Source organism: Monodelphis domestica, chromosome 1 (assembly GCF_027887165.1).
Source record: "Monodelphis domestica isolate mMonDom1 chromosome 1, mMonDom1.pri, whole genome shotgun sequence".
Lineage (NCBI taxonomy): Eukaryota > Metazoa > Chordata > Mammalia > Didelphimorphia > Didelphidae > Monodelphis > Monodelphis domestica.
Window position 1 is genome coordinate 678,510,279 of NC_077227.1, and position 12,284 is coordinate 678,522,562.

The following is a 12,284-nucleotide window of genomic DNA, read 5'->3' on the forward strand; positions in this document are numbered from 1 at the left end:
TTTCTTGACCGTAAAATGGAGGTGATGACATTGGCACTCCCTGTCTCCTAGGTTGTTGTTAGAATAAAACATATTTTAAATCTTAAATGTCTACAGAAATGGAAGACTATTATTATTATTATTATTATTATTCCTAATTACAGTTAGTCGGTTAACAAGCATTTATGAAGGGGACACTATGTATTCAGTTCTGGGGATTCATAGAAAGTCCAAAATTATGTTCCTGCCCCCTAGATGCTCATATTCCAATAGGAGGGAGAGGAAACAACATGCAAAGGATTGTTTCTTCAAGACATATGGAAGTTAACCTCAGAAGAAGGGTTCTAGAAGGGGGAGGAACCAGAAAAGGTCCTCTCTAGAAGGTGGGATTTGAGGTCAATCTTGAAGGAAGCTCGGTAGCTGAGGTGAAGGAACTTGTACATTCCAGGAATGGGGAGTAGAAGTGAGAGGGGCTGTGTCTCTTAGAAAGACAAAGATAGCATCATTTCACTCAAAATCCTCCAGTGGCTCCTATGACCAAACAAAAGTCCAAATACAAACTCACAGAATCTGAGTTGTAAGAACTGAGACTATCTAAGTCTAAGCTGAACTGCAACCTTTCTCTACCACGTGTCTAATGAAGAGAAGCCTTTTCCTGAAGATCTCCGGTGAGGAATGCTTTGTAAATGTTTTATCGACCGGTCGACTGACTCTCTGCAATGAATTCACAACCTCTTCAGGTTTGTCCTTACACCAAGCTGAAATCTGTCTTCCAACATCAATCCAAGCAGAATCAATTTTTTCTTTGTCTTTTATGACAGCCCTTCAAGTAAATACTTGAAAAGAGCTAAGTGTTCTCTTCTTGTGGATTAAACAACCCCAGTTTCATCTATTCTTCCTTGTGTGGCCCGGTCTTGAGACCTCTCCCCATCTGCATTCTCTTCAGCTCTCACATTCTACTGGTAAGTCACACTGGGCTTGCAGTTCACCGAAATCCTCTAGATTGTTTCCCAGAGGAGATGTTGTTTAGCCACACCCTGACTTGGGCTCATTCCTTTTTTGAAAGAAAAGAAAACTTTCTATTTATCCCAATTATAATGACCAATGATAATTCTGGAGGACTGATTATACATAGCTGAGCAAAATGAATTTCCACACAAGCTATGTGGAGAAAATGTTTGTTTCATTCTGCATCTTATAACTTTCCTGGCTTCCTTTAAGATCCAACTAAAATCCTACCTTCTGTAGAAGCCTTCCCAAGTCCCTTTTATTTACAGTGCCTTTTCTCTTTAACTATTTCCATTTATCCTTTATATAGTCTGCCACATATGCATTTGTTTGCCTGTTGTCTCTTCCATTAGATTATAAGCTCCTTTTGGCTCTTTTTGTATCCCTAGCACTTTAGCAGAGTGCCTGACACACAGTAGGTGCTTACTAGATGTCTATTGTTTGAATCTATCACCTCTCTGTTGAGTGGTAAGCAACATGCTTCATAATCAGTCCTCTGGAATTCATTGGTCATTGCAATGATTAGTTTTCAAGTCTTTCAAAATTGTTTTTCTTTATAATATTTTTTGTTTTTGTATAAATTTTTTAGCTGGTCCTGCTTGCTTCATTCTGCATCATTTCATACAAGTCTTCCCAGGTATTCAGTTCACCTTTTCTTACAGCACAGTTCTATTACATTTATATATAAAATAAATATATATCTAAATAAAATATATGTACATTTATATATTACATTTATATTCATAACCCTGACCTGATCAGGGAAGGCTTCCTGGAAGAGGAAAGGAAAGAAGACAACATGCAAAGATAGTAGGGATAAGAACATCCAAAGGATAGGGGACATCTTGTGAATAAAGAAATGGAGATAAGAAAGGTGTAGGATGAATAGTCCAATCTGGTTTTAAAAAAAGAAAACTTTATATTAATCCCAATTGTAATTTCATCCTGTTACATGGTCCTCTTAATATCTGGCAGCAGCTTATCTTTCTAGTCTCATCTTACATCCAGGCCTCATACTCTATGCTCCAAACAGAATAGACTATTCATCTTACTACTTTCTGGACACAGGAAAACTTGTATTTTTTTACATTGTTTTTTTTTTCTTTTTCAGAGGTGAGAGATAGGGTGGGGTAAGAGTAAATGGAGAGAGAGTAGCAAAATTAAAAAAGGAAAAGAAAAGAAAACAGGATTATTGAGACTTTAAAAAAAGACAAAAGACTAGAGGGAAGATCAGAAAAGCAGGATAGCTTTGAAAGTTGCAGGTTGTTCTAATGATATACTTTAAAATAAAAAAACCAGTTTAATATAACAGAGTCCTACAGTTTCTCTTGTCTTCTACTATGTATATGCAAATGCTTATTCTAGTTGGTATCAGATAAGTTCAGAATAAAAATTAATGTAAAAAAATAAAACAAAATGCAGATCAGGTTTTCAGAAAAACTAAGTGGCAAGGTTTGAATGACCCCACCCCTTCCTCCATCTATCCACCTCCTTACTTACTCTCTTTATTCCCTCCTTTCTGTGAGAGCATCATAGAAGATAAAACTAGGCAACACCTTAGAGAGAGGTTCAACCTTTTGTCCAACCCATCCAATCCCTACCTGAACAGGAATTTCCTCTAAAACATCCTAGACAAGTAGTAATCCCGCTTCTGCCCAAAGACATACAGGAATGGGGAGCTTAGGACATAAGCAGGAAGCTAATTCTCCTTTTGGATAGCTTTAATTATTGGGAAGTTCTTCCTTATACTAAGCTAAATTCCATTCCCTTGAACTTCTCTCCATTGGCCCATCCCTAAATATTTCTCAGGAGAAGATTTGAGATATATAATTCTTCTCTGGGTGGGAACATTTATTCCTGGCACACACTCCCTGCCAGATTTGTGCTGACATCCCGTTTCTCCTCATTTGGCCCCTAGCATAGGATTTGAGGTATTATTAAGCAGTTTGCAGAATTATGTAATTATGGAAGGGGAAAGGGCAAGGCTTTTTTAAATGACTAGTTCTGGGATAGTGGACATATATAGCAATAATAATAATTCATATTTTACTTAAAAGTTATAAAACACTTTCTCAAAATAGTCATGTTTGGTAGTTATCCCCATTTTACAGAGAAGTAAACTGACTAAACATATGAGCAAGAAAATACAACAAACAGAAAAACATGAAAAATGTGTTTCACAACAATCCTCACTGTCAAAGACTGATGTGAACCATAGGTTGTTCTGAATGTGGGAAACGTCCTTTTCTCCAGATACAATGTAGTACAAGGAGAAGAGCATTAAGAAATCTGAATTCTTGTCTTGGCTCTGCCACTAAATAGTACAAGAAGTTGGATAAATTATTATTCCCATTTTACAAGTGAGAAGTTTTCTCACTTGTAAAATGGGAATGGTAATTATTTTCATTGTCTATCAGAGGGTTAGTGTGTAGCTCAAGTGAGAAGATAAGCATATCCATATATATATATGTATATATATATATATATATACATATATATATATATGCAACTCTGGCCCACTGGTCCTACCTAGTCAGGAAGACATGAGTTAAAATCCAACCTCAGACACTGTGTGACCTTGGTCAAGTCATTTAACTTCTGATTGTTTGACAAAAAGATCCACTAGAGAAGGAAATGGCAAACAACTCCAATATCCTTGCCAAGAAAATTCTATGGATAGCTATGGTCCATGGGGTCCCAAAGAGTTAGACATAACCAGATAATTGAACAGCAATAAAAATATACTCTATAAACATATGTGTATATATATAAATGTAAAACTTTATACCTGTAAAGTGCTATATAAATATATCAATATCCAGGCTTTGTGCTGAATTCTTTCATTAATATCATTTGTCTCCATCTACCCTTTAGTAGGGTTGCCATAGTCAAAGGAAAAAAAATCATCCCCAGCTGGCCATCCTCTTCTGATGAGACTCCCCCCTAGTCTGGTAGTGAGGCTGGTCTTTGGGTGAACCACATTCTCTCTGTACAGAAAACCTTTCCAGCTCGGTAGGACCTGTGAGATCTTAAGGTTTGCAGATAGCTTTCAACAGACTAGTGTCACCTCGCCTCCATACCAAGAGGAAATATCAGAAGGGAGTCACAGCAGATTTCAGAAACAAGCTAAACGATTATAGTCATTATTGTTGATGTTTTTATTGACCGGTCATGAAATAATCGATAAAAAAATTCTGAAGAGAACTGAGTCTTAGACACTAAAAGTGTCCTTGTTTGACACTGAATCATTTATCAAAGCTCTTTGATTCCTATTACTTAATAGACTGTGAACCTAGCTAACTGCAAGATCCTCCAGATCACATCTCATCTCATTTACGAATCAAATACTTTGCTGAGATCTTGTCCTATTATATCAGAAAAACACTGTCAGAAAAGGAGATACGTTAGTCTGGCTTAACCGGTTCTAAATTGAGCCAGGCTCCTAGTGATCATTGTTGCTCTTTCTAAATGCTCACGACCCATCCTTTTAGGAATTCATTATAGGATTTTTCATTCTGTACTTGTTCCATTACACATCAGGTCCATTGGCCTATTACAAAATGAGCCTTTTAAATTCTTTTAAAAAATAATTATTTAAAAAAAATAGTCCTCTCTTCCAGGACTGTGGTACCACTCCTACTTCCCATGATGACTGAAAGATTGCCTACCATGGTTCAGCAATAAGACTGTCTAGTATTTGTTTTTCCTCCAGTGTTCTGAGATATAATGGAACCAAGACTGAAAGCATTAAGGAATTTTCTTAGCAACCTCTTGCTAATTTTGTGCTTCCCTTCCCTTCCCAGTCCACCCCTCCCCCATCCTGAAAAAAGGATAAAATGAACTTGAAGCCTGAAAATGAACCTAAAGATTATTCTACTTGATAGAACAGATAGAAACAAATGGTTTGTAAAAGTTCAGTCTTTTATTGCATGCCCTTTGATCCAGCTATATTACTACTGGCTGGGTTTGTACTCCAAAGAGATAAAAAAAAATGTTTGTACAAAAATAGTTACAGCTACTCTTTTTGTGGTGGTATAAAATGGAAAATGAGGAGGTGTCCCTCTATTGGGGAATGGCTGAACAAATTGTGGTACATGATAGTGATGGAATACCATTGTGCTATAAGAAATGATGAACTGCTTGATTTCTATGTGAACTGGAAAGACTTCTGAGAACTGATGTGGAGTGAAATGAGCAGAACCAGGTTAGAATATTGTACACAGAAAATGAAATGTTGCGGAATGATCAAATGTAACAGACTCTGCTACTAGCAGCAATGCAATGATCAAGAACAATCCTGCAGAACTTATGAGAAAGAATGCTATTCATATCTAGAGAAAGGACTGTGGGAGTAGAAATGCAGAAGAAAAACATATGATTTATCACTCGGTTACATGGGATATCATTTGGGGTTGTGGTTTTAAAAGATTACTTTATTACAAATATGAACAATATGGGAATAGGTTTTGAGTAATAAGACATGTACAAACCAGTGGAATTACTTGTTAACTCTAGGAGGGATGAGGGAAAAGGGGAGGGAAAGAACATGAATCACGTAACCATGGAAAAATATTCCTAAAAATATAAAAATAAATAAAAATTAAAAAGAGAAGTTCAGTCTTTTTTCCAATGTTGGTTATTATCATCCCATCCACTCCGAACACCAGCCTTAGCTTTCCACTTATTCCATTAGAATGTGAGCTCCTCGAGGACAGATGGGAATTGCTTACTTTTCTATATGTATCCCCAGAATTCAGCACAGTTCTTTGCACCTAGTGAACACTTAATAAATATTTTATTCATTCTTTCCTCTTTGAGAGGAATATGTTTGTGAGCTTATAGTGCTATATAAGTGAGTTTTTGTTGCTAGTAATATTTCTTTGGCTTCCAGAATAGTTAATAAAGATCTTTGTGTTTTCCTTAGCATTTAGCAAGAGCAAAATTCTGCCTCTAAAAGTTCTTGCAGGGTCTTGTCATACTTTTTCATTCTCTATTCATCCTTTTACTCTTGTTTCCAGCTCTCCTAGATGTCTTTTGTGAGTTCAGAGATGAGCAAACCATGTAGTCATATAACTCTTTAAATATCTTTCATTAACATGGTCAAATCAAGAATTAATATCTCAGTGACTACCATGGGAAAGAAGCAGCCCAGAATTAAGCCATCAAGTCCTGAGGCGAATCAGAGAGAAGAAGAGAGGAAAGATAAAAAGAAAGATGCAAAGGAAGCCAGGTAGTGTAATGAAAAGAACACTAGTCTGAAGTCCTTGCTCCGACATTAGCTGTGGGACCTTGGGTAAATCATATCTCTCTCTGGATCTCAGTTTCCTTCTCTGTGAAGCGGAAAGACAGAAAGAAGGACAGACAGACATAGAGAGCAGTTCAGAGAAGATAATACCTGCTCTATCTCAGGGGGCTGTTTGGAAGGAAATACCAAGTAAACCTTATAGAGTTATAGATATGTGAGTTACCAGTATTAGGATCATAGGATTTTGAGCTAGTAGGGACCTTGCAGATGATCTGATCTGATTCCATCATTTTATTATTGGGAAACTAAGGTCAAAAAGGGGAACTTATTTTTCAAGGTCATCCAGGTAGTAAGTAAGCATCACAGCTGGTTTACCATTACCATTAATGCTTGAAGGACCAGGCACATCAATGGATTATAACTTCATTTTGAAATAAACATTTTCATCATATGTCTCTTTTCTTTTTTATAGATTAAAAATATACATTCTGTGCCAGTTTGGTCCTTCAAGGTATTCCTAAATTTCAGTCCTTCTATTAACAATGGTGATGTTAATAAAGAACTGTGTGAGCCAAGTGTGGTTTGCTGGGGACCCCAAGGCTTAGTCCTTGGCCCCTTCACAAAGGAGGGCTGGAAATGTCAACATCATTGCTAAAGGCATCAGCCTCTGTTAATTCCTGAGAAGTCAGACTCAAACAGAGTTGCCTTTCTACAAATCTTCATTCCGGAAGGGGCAAAAAACAACAGCCCACAATCTTCCTAGTTATTTGCTTGTCCCAACTCGTATTTAAAGAACGTTTTTCTCTGAGAAGCCAAAAGCCCTTTTGAGGGCCTCAACGTCAATTCCATTTTGAAGCTGTTGGAGTGTGGGTGAGATGGCAAGAAAAAAACCCAAAGTGACTTTTCTACTCCTGGGATAGATTTAGGGATACTAGAATCTCTGAGCTAAAAGGGACTTCAGGAGGTGTTTAGTGGTCTTGGGGAACTATTTGTCTAAAAGGTAGTAGTGCAATTTCCTATTTAGGTATGACTTGAACTGTAGTCTCCAAGATACCTCCCTGTTCTAGGTTCTTAAGATTCTGTGAACCTACACCTAAATCATTGAAATCTTTTTGCAACAACACCAACAAATAGCCCTCCACTTGCTTCTTTCTATACCTAAATTTCTCTCCTCCTTCCTTCCTTCCTTCCTTCCTTCCTTCCTTCCTTCCTTCCTTCCTTCCTTCCTTCCTTCCTTCCTTCCTTCCTTCCTTCCTTCCTTCCTTCCTTCCTTCCTTTCTTTCTTTCTTTCTTCCTTCCTTCCTTCCTTCCTTTCTTTCTTTCTTTCTTCCTTCCTTCCTTTCTTTCTTTCTTCCTTTCTTCCTTCCTTCCTTCCTTCCTTCCTTCCTTCCTTCCTTCCTTCCTTCCTTCCTTCCTTCCTTCCTTCCTTCCTTCCTTCCTTCCTTCCTTCCTTCCTTCCTTCCTTCCTTCCTTTCTTCCTTTCTTCCTTCCTTCCTTTCTCTTCCTGTAATATTATACTCCCTAGGCTAGTAATTGTAAAAATCATAAAAGCTTCCAGTGATGGTTGTAATTTAAGATTTGTAGAATGCTTTATCTAATCTGATTTGATCCTTACAAACTCCCTGTGGGGTAAATAGTAAAGACATTATAATCCCCATTTTACAAAAAAGACAATGGGAGTCAAAGACATTAAATGATATGCCCACATTTAAGCAGCTAGTAAGTTTCATAGGCAAGATTCAAACTAAGTTCTCTTCCAATTCCACATCTAAGACATTTGCTCCTAGAAGATTTTGACTCCGGAGGCATCCTGTTCCAGACTGGGACAGCTCTAAGTTTTAGCATGCCCTTTCCTATACTGAGCCTTGTGAAGATTGGATTTAGCTACCTCCTGATTGTAACAATGAAGATACTTAGTCTAAGAAAATCAGGAATGTCTTATGAACTTTACATTACTCCACCATACTTATTCTAACAAAATCAGGAATGTCTACACCCATACTTAAGGATTAAGTGTCTAGGAGGATGGCCTTTGATAGACATGTGCAGAAACAGCTGACAGACCCCTGGGCTGTTCTAAGTCAAGCTTAAGCTACCATTGGTACAGATGAGACGGTACAGATAAGAGTGATGGAAAACTGTCTATATATTTCACGTCACTTCCTCTCTTCGGCCTCTTTCCCCAGAGAGGCGGCTTTGGCTGGTCACTTCCTGTGAGCAGGCCTGGGTGCCAGTTTGATTCTGGAACTCGAGCCTGGAGGAACTCCCTCAGACAGCTTCCTTGAGACAGTCATGTGGTGAGTGATAAGACTGACTCCCTTTTCCCTTGACTCTCGGGGGTGGGGGGAAGTTGGGGGGGGGGCCTTGGCCAAGGCCTTGAACTCCTGCCTGGCTCAGCCTGAGCTGGAGCAATTTAAATTAACTCTTTTCCTCTCTCTCTCTCTCTCTCTCTCTCTCTCTCTCTCTCTCTCTCTCTCTCTCTCTCTCTCTCTCTGTTTCTTCCTCTATATTTATTAAAATCACCATAAATTTCCACCTGACTTGGGTATTTTATTTGGGATATCCCTTGGTGACCAATAAATAATTTAGATTTAGGTCACAAGCTTAAAATTATCCTGACAGACTGGAAGAGAACTTGTCTTTCATCAATCTATTACTTTTATGTTCCACGAATATCAAACTTTCTTAGCAAACTTGGACTCCTTGTTAAAGGACTTGATAGACTTTGTCATCATGTCATCATTTGTTTCTATCAGTATCCTTCTAAGTTAAAGTTGTACCTAGATGGTAAACTCCTTTACTGTTGGTGAATGGTTGCATTCTCTACATTCTCAGAGATTCCCAAATACAAGTCAACACCTGGGCATAGTTCTCATCCAAACATCAACTGGTATGGTAGGAAGCCAGGGCCATCTTTCTTGGTGGAGTACTATATTGGTGGAGTATTATATTTTTTATAAGATTTAATAATAACTTGAAGCAAAGGAAAGAATAGCCTCAGTAAAGAGAAAGCTTACCAGATCACACACCTGAGAGAGAGAGCACAGAGCAGCCAGAGAACTACACCTGCAATGCTTTACCAGAGTCAAAGCCCAAAAAATATCTGCAGTGTGGGTTTCAGCAAAATTTATCTCCCAAGCATCGGGATGCAAAGTCAGGACGTAACTTAAAAGCATGCTGGGTAAATGTAGTTCAGGTATATAACATTTCTATTTGAACATTTCTATTTGCACAATTCACCCTGTGATCCTTTGGGAGACCAGTCTCCCCAATGGATCATTTTAAACATAATTAACTTAAAATTTTAAAGATTTTAAACTACAGGTATATGCAATATTGCAGTTTCTAAAGACCCAGGAAATTTCAATGACTTGCCTGAAGTCACACATCTTGAAAAGCATCAAAGGTAGAATTTGAACCAAGATTACTTTGACTTCAGAGCCAGAGTCTCCCATTACCTTTCCTCCCTTTTCCCTGTCCTTGAAAGGGTGACTTTCTAGCTCTCTTGATGCCAATCAAAGCTAAGACATCTTTGAGTCCTCTGCTTTCAAATTTCTGCCTTGGTTTATATGGATCCTGAAATGCTTCTCCCAGAATACTTTAACAAGTGTAGAAGCTTTCTGATTTGGGGTTGGGTACTCCTGTGAGAATATTGTGAAATAGGAAGTCACTGCCAAGATATGGTTTATATTCTTACTCTCTCCTTCCAGAGATAGAAAGCCAATACAGACAAGTCCTATGGGTTTGTTAGCTCTTATATTCTCCCATGAATTGACAGTACTTTTTTTTTGGTCTTTAAATATGTATTCTTCATGATGTCTGGAGCCTTCCTGACATTTTCTTACTAGCTTTCAGGTCATCTCTTGACCCATAAATTCAAAGTCATCATTATGTAAGGCTTGGCTCTTCCATGGTATTTTTGGGTAGCCATCAGCTTCTTCCTGCTTCCATGTATGGAATTAGTGACTGTCTGGTATGTATTCTGTTCCACAACTCCAACTTCTGCCATTGTCTTAATGATAGGGTACTTTTGGGTTATTGGAATTTGAGTCTCCTAACATCATTGCCTTGCTTCTTATTTTTGTTTTTTCACTTCTTGCTGTCCTTCAGTAGTCATTTATCAGGTATTGGCAGACAATGAAGGTTAAGAAAGTTAATTCAATGAGATATTAATATGTAATGCTGATACTGATGACAAGCTATACTGAAGGGGTGCAGGCTGGGTTCTATGGGGCAGGGTACTCCTCCTAACATAGCTTGAGTTTATCCGATAAGAAGGTGGTGTATATTAATACATTCATTTCAGAATTTCAATATTTGAAGGGACCTTACGCCATCTAATTGAACCCATACATACCTAAGCAAGGATCTACTTCACAACATACTCAAAGAATGGTAAAACTGTCTTTGTTTAAAGATGCGAGGGAAGCTAAACTTCCTACTCCAATTCCACCTTTCACTGTTAGGAAGTTTTCTTTATGACATCAAACTTATATTTGACTCTTTGCAACCTCTACCCATAGTTATTGGTTCTATCCTAGGAAACCAAACAAAATCAACACAATTCCTCTTTTACTTGTCTGGCTTTCAAATACTTGAAGAGAGATCATAGATCTAAGTCTTCTCTTGCCTAGATGGAACATCTTCAAGTTTTTAAATTAATTTTTACATGGAATGATCTCTAGTTAGCTCCCTGTCCTATTTGTTCTCCTCTGAATGGTCTCAAGTATGTCAGTGTCTTTCATAATTTGGTGAATACAACATAGTCTGACTATGGAATAGGTCAGCAGTGACAGCTACCTAGTTCTGGATACTGCTTCTCCTAATGTAGCCTAGTCAGTAATGGTGAATCTTTTAGAAACCAAGTGCCCAAATTGTAACCCTTATACTGCATATGAGTCCCCCCGCCTGACACAGTCAGGAAAGGGAGGAAGTACTCCCATTGGACTGCTGGGCAGAGGGGTGGATCATGTGAGAAATATCCTCAGGCACACATGGAGAGAGAAGGGAGCAATCCTCTCTGGCACATATGCCATAAGTTCACTAACACAGGTCTATATAATATGAGCATTTGATACAATACTGTGTATTGGTTCCAAGGCAGAAGAGTGGTAAGGGCTAGGCAATGGGGGTTAAGTGACTTGCTCAGGGTCACACAGCTGGGAAGTGTCTGAGGCCAGATTTGATCCTAGGACCTTCCATCTGTAGGCCTGGATCTCAAACCACTGAGCTACCCAACTGCCCCCCCACCCCCACCCCAGACCTTTTCAAGTTGACTACTGTCTATCAAGTCCCTTCTCTGGCCCATTTTTCATTTACAAAGTTGATTTTTTAAAGCCCAAATACTAAATATTCTCTTAAATTTTGACTTTTTTTTTTAAACCCTTACCTTCCGTCTTGGAGTCAATACTGTGTATTGGCTCCAAAGCAGAAGAGTGGTAAGGGTAGGCAATGGGGGTCAAGTGACTTGCCCAGGGTCACACAGCTGGGAAGTGTCTGAGGCCAGATTTTAACCTAGGACCTCCCATCTCTAGGGCTAGCTCTCAATTCACTGAGCTACCCAGCTGCCCCCAAATTTTGACTTCTTAAAGGATTTGGTTAAAATTTCTAGCTTTTTTCGGATGTTGATTTTGTCTACCAGTGTGTTTGCTGTTCCTTTCAACTTCATCATCTGCAAATTGGATAAACATGGTATTTAAGATTATTTAATTCAAAGGTAAAAATGTAGTTAACACACAAGACCAAGGCAGATGGTACTTGGTGGAAGAGTGGATTGAGTGTTGGCCTGGAGTCAGAAAGATTCATCTTCCTGAGTTCAAATCTGGCTTCAGACACTTAGTAGCTATGTGATCCGGGGCAAATCATTTAACACTGCCTCAGTTTCCTCATCTGTCAAATGAGCTGGAGAAGGAAACAGCAAGCTACTCTAGTATCTTTGCCAAGGAAATCCCAAATGGTGTCACAAAGAGTTAGACATGGCTGAAAATGACTGAACAACATAAAAAACAAGACCAAACACAGACCTTTGGTCTCCACTGCAGACCTTACAAGC